Consider the following 6,000-nt stretch of genomic DNA (forward strand, 5'->3'; position numbering starts at 1 on the left):
AAGGTTGTCAAAAAACTTTCATAGTGATTCAATCATGCATATGTGTGTTAAAAGGCGGTCAAAAAATTTCATAGTGATGAAATCATACTTATATGTATTCTAAGGTTGTAAAAAAACTTTCATAGTAATTCAATCATGCGTATATGTGTTATAAGGCAGTAAAAAAAAATTCATAGTAATGAAATCATGCTCATATGTGTTCTAAGGTTGTCAAAAAACTTTCATAGTGATTTAATCATGCATATATGTGTTATAACTCAGTCAAAAAATTTTATAGTGATTTAATCATGCATATATGTGTTATAAGAAAGTGAAAAATTTTTATTGTGATGAAATCATGCTTATATGTGTTCTTAGGTGGTCAAAAAACTTTCATAGTGGTTCAATCATGTATATATGTGTTATAAGGCAGTCAAAAAATTTTATAGTGATGAAATCATCATTATATGTGTTCTAAGGTTGTCAAAAAACTTTCATAGTGATTCAATCATGCTTATATGTGTTATAAAGCAGCAAAAAACTTTTATAGTGATTCAATCATGCATATATATGTTCTAAGGTGGTCAAAAAAATTTCATAGTGATCCAATCATGCATATATGTGTTATAAGGCAATCAAAAAATTTTATAGTAATGAAATCATGCTTATATTTGTTATAAGGTTATCAATTTTTTTTATTGTGATTCAATCATGCATATATGTGTTATAAGGCAATCAAAAAAATTCATAGTGATGAAATCATGCTTATATATGTTCTAAGGTTGTCAAAAAATTTTCATAGTGATTTAATCATGCATATATGTGTTACAAGGCAGTCAAAAAACTTTCATAGTGATTCAATCATGCATATATATGTTCTAAGGTTGTAAAAAAGCTTTCATAGTGATTCAATCATGCATATATGTGTTATAAGGCAGTCAAAAAATTTCATAGTAATGAAATCATGCTTATATTTGTTATAAGATTGCCAAAAAACTTTCATAGTGATTCAATCATGCATATATGTGTTATAAGGCAGTTAAAAAACTTTCATAGTAATGAAATCATGCTTATATGTGTTCTAAGGTTGTTAAAAAACTTTCATAGTGATTCAATCATGCTTATATATGTTCTAAGGTTGTCAAAAAACTTTCCTAGTGATTCAATCATGCATATATGTGTTCTAAGATTGTCAAAAAACTTTCATAGTGATTCAATCATGCATATATGTGTTATAAGGCAGTCAAAAAAATTTATAGTGATGAAATCATGCTTATATGTGTTCTAAGGTTGTAAAAAAAAAACCATAGTGATGAAATAATGCTTATATGTATTCTAAGGGTGTCATAGAAATTTTATAGTGATTCAATCATGCATATATGTGTTGTAAGGTTGTCAAAAAAAATCACAATGATTCAATCATGCATATATGTTTTCTATGACTGTCTTAAAAATTGTATAGTGATTCAATCATGCATATATGTGTTCTAAAGGTGTCAAAAAAATTCATAGTGATTCAATCATGCATATATGTATTCAATCATGCATATACTAGCTTGAAATCTTACGACATGAAACAAATGATATGAAACTTTATACCTGATGGGCGTCAAAGCTCATGTTGAATGCATACAAAGTTTGTCTGTCCCAAAAAAAATTACACAACTCATTATGGACAAGGTTGAGAATGACTTCATGTAAAAAGTCACACATTGTCTCCTGCAGAAGCTGGCTGACACCATCTCAAGAAATTGCAGGGTCAATCGGACAATGGGAGTTGATGTTGGAGGGAGAACTCTGAGAGCCCTGACTGTAGGAGACAATGACTAGTGTGGTGTTCATGTTACTCCCAAACTTGAACACACGACCCTTTTTGGCTTCACCGGTTGTCGTCACCCATGCTGCAGGATCAAAAGGCGGATGCTGAGTGGAGTCATCGTCATATCGCTCTATCATCTGTTGCTTGTATGACTCCTACAAAGTAATGATTATAGTATAAATTAATAATTAAGAATTATAATGTATATGATAATGTAATTCATGATAACTTGTATATTACAATATTTATTAATACAATAAATACATACCATTGTCGCTCTCATTTTCTCTGATACGAACTCTCCTGTGCTCTTACGTCTATGTGTTTCAACAAACACATCCTTGTATGGCACAATGCCACCTTTTTCTGCTTTCTGCAAGATTAAATGATAAAAAAATCAATTAAAAAGTATGCAAAAATACTTATAAATTTGATAATATATATATATATATATATATATTGATGAGTTACCATTTTCTTTTGGTGGCTCCCAAAAGTTCTAGATCCACTTATGTGTAGATGAACATCGGGCATCTTCGCTCAATTTTGTGCAGCCTTTGCTGAGCGGTTTTGAAATTCATGACTCATCCACTTGTCGCACATTGCATCCCAATAATCTGTCATGATAGTAGAAGGGTCATGGCCCTTCCACTGCAGTGGATCATCTATCCCACCAGCGGCTTGTATTACTGCAGTCTTCATATTGTGCAACATGTCGGCAAATCGACTGACAGTCACCTTCTGCCATACTAGCTTCACGTCTTGCTCCTTCTTCGCAGTCGCGAAGCAATTCAAAGCCTATAAATAATTTCAAAAAAGTTAGTACATATGACTATAACAAAAAATTAAATATGAAACGCATTAGCTATGATAAACGATTGTATATCATGAATGAGGACCATAATCTGTCCAACACCTCCTTTGGATACTATTTTTATTGAGCGACCGGTCCTAAAAGATGCTGAACTAGTGACTTCTCAATTTCTCGTATTACTTCTTGTGGCTCAAACCTCGCGCTACATATGAATTGGTACACATTAACAATTGACTCTTGATATATACTATTTATAAGATAAGTATTGGACAAGTGACAATAAAATACTTACGTTTAACTATTGATATACACTATTTAAATAAGTCATCGTGTGTCAGACTAAGAAGACCTTGCATCCGGTGTTATCTCATGATGTGTATGAGTAGTTGGTGTAGGTGGGTCATGTACAGATGAAACATCATCTACAGAACAATGAGTTAGAAATTCACACAATGCACATTTAAACTAATCAAGTATACAATTATTTAAATGATATACCTATCGAAGCATTATGTGAAGACGAATGCTGAGACTGACTATCACTGAGCTGGGATCCTATAAAGACGATTAACAAGTAACAATTTTTATATCAACATATAAGCAAAAATATAATGAATGCCTATATTTAAATATAACACAAAGACATCTACCTAATGATGTCCCTTAGCCTCTACTTGGTCTTCGACCACTGGGTGCTCGACCACTGTGACCTCCACGAACCATATTCTAACAAATAAAAATATTTGGATCAGTTACATAACTCTTGATCTTAACATAGACATGACATATGCATGAAATATAAAGATTTAAAGGTCCTACATGAATCAGTTTTATAACTATGCATGAACTGTGCATGTACATGCTAAGTATGCATGTAATGTAACATGATGTGCAATTCCATGAACATGGATACAGAATCAAATAAAAACTAACTTCATGTAAATATGGATACAGTTACATCAAACATGACAATACATTCAAATCATTGATATCACAACAATGTCAAACATGTACCTGCAGTAAACACACTCCAATATCCCGCTAACTACAACCATGACTAGCATGGTCTCCGAACTATAAAAATAAGAGCATATGAGTAAGTGATGTGGTATGTATTATAAGATGTATTGCACTAGCTTGATTATTCTTCCTCATCACTTGTTTGACTTTCATATTCTTCTTCTTTCTCCTCCTCTTCGTCTTCTTCTTATCCACTTGGTATATCATTTGAATCACATTCTTCTACGCGTGTGTCATTGGACAATGAAAATGTAACATGCAGGTAATGTGTGACATCGTGACCATAAGAGAAGTCATACATATCATTTGATTGATAGTAATTACTATCTTCAATAATCTTGTCTTCCTGTAACTGATCATACTTGGGGTATAGTTTAGACTTCACCTTGCAAACTGCCCACCATTCATTTTTATCTAACTTTCTTGTATTCGGATATGAAGTATAGTAAACTTGTTGAGCTTATGATGCTAATATGAATGATTCATATGTTCCAAACCTTGATTTATGATTCACCTCTATAATGCCTGAGGGTTTGTCGACTCTTGTTGTTATGGGATCAAACCAATGACACTTGAATAAAGTTACCCGTGTTATTTATGCCTCAGTAAGTCAACTCTATTATTTCTTCTATAACACCGCAATAGTCAAGTTCATTTTCATCGTAACTGCTACCCTTGACACATACGTCACTATTCATTATTGACTTGTTTATACTGTAGTCTTTTGTATGAAATTGCTAATCATTTATGATGTACTTGTTGTAACATATGCCATTATTCTTTTCTTTTACATATTACTTTTAAATCCATACGAGCCTTTAGATTATCCTTCATTTTCTTTTTGACATTCATTACCGTATTGAACACATTATCAAACATATTTTTCTCCACATGCATCACATCCAAATTATGTCGTATCAATAAGGTCGACCAATATGGTAGTTTCAAAATATAGATTTCTTTGTTCAATTGTGATCCTTCTCAAATCCAAGGAAGGGCGTCGCACTATGGGCATCCGTCAGTCCATATGGAAAGAATCACCATTGTCTTAAGATCTCAATGCTAGACAATCATGTAGGTGGACCTTCTATTTCAGTTGTGCCTACTCGAAACATGTTCCTTTATTGTTGGAATGGATGATTGATGGGTAGAAATCGACGGTGACAATCAAACCAACACGACTTTCTTCCAAGCGTCAATCTAAAAGATTTTATATCTTCCATGCAGTACGGACATGCCAACCTCTCATGTGTGCTCCAACTAGATAGCATACCATATGCAGGGAGTCACTAATTATCTATAGAACATCAGCCTTCATAATAAAGTTTTGTTTTTTATGAGCATCGTACATGAGAATATCATCATCCCATAATATTTTTAGTTTATCAATCAATGACCTTAAATATATATCAAGATTTTGGTCCGGAGACGTCAGACCATGGATCAATAGAGACAAGAAAAGATTTTGACGCTTCATACATAAGCTTGAAGGAAGGTTGTATGGGGTAACAAATATCAGCCAACATGAGTATGAGGTTGATCTACCCTCAAATGGATTAAATTCATCTGTACATAAACCGAGCCTAATATTTCTCACTTTCATTGCGAAGGTCTGATGAGTACGATCAAAGTGCTTCTAAGATTCTGCGTCAACAGGATGTGCGATCTTGTCTTCATCACGTCAAACTTTATTTGCATGCCATCTCATATGTTTAGTTGTCCTCGAAGACATATACAATCTTTGCAATCTAGGGGTGAGAGGAAAGTAGCAGAGTGACTTGTATGACACTTCTTTTGACCTCGTGCTGGCATTGCCTCTTATCTTTGGCTTGAACCGAGGATGCCTATATGATGGACATGATCTGCTATTTTCTTAATCTTTAAAATACAACATGCAGTGATTTTGACAAACATCTATTTTTTGATACCCCATACCTAGAGCGTTGACCATAACCTTCACACGGTTAAAATTTTGTGACAATTTCTCATTTTTTGGCAACATACTCTTCACAATAGAGCACAAATGGTCAAAACATGATTGACTCAAATTATACTCTGACTTCAAATTTAGTAGTTGAAGAACTGCGGACAAGATAGTGTGACTCTCGCAACCATTCCACAATGGCTCATCAACATCTCTAAGTAAGTCATAAAATCTACTAGCTACATCGTTTGCTGCTTTTTCCTCTACCCTAGTTGGTACATCACTAGGACCCATAGCAAAACCCAGTTCTGGTCCTGCGACATCAAATATCAAATCCACATATGGATAATCGTGTACCACATCCACCCATACGTCAAAATTATTCTAAAATTCTTCATCATGAAGCATCCAATTTTGATAACCACTCACAAAACCCTTCTTATA

This window comes from Nuphar pumila, chromosome 7 (genome assembly GCF_984573655.1).
Source record: "Nuphar pumila chromosome 7, dmNupPumi1.hap1.1, whole genome shotgun sequence".
NCBI lineage: Eukaryota > Viridiplantae > Streptophyta > Magnoliopsida > Nymphaeales > Nymphaeaceae > Nuphar > Nuphar pumila.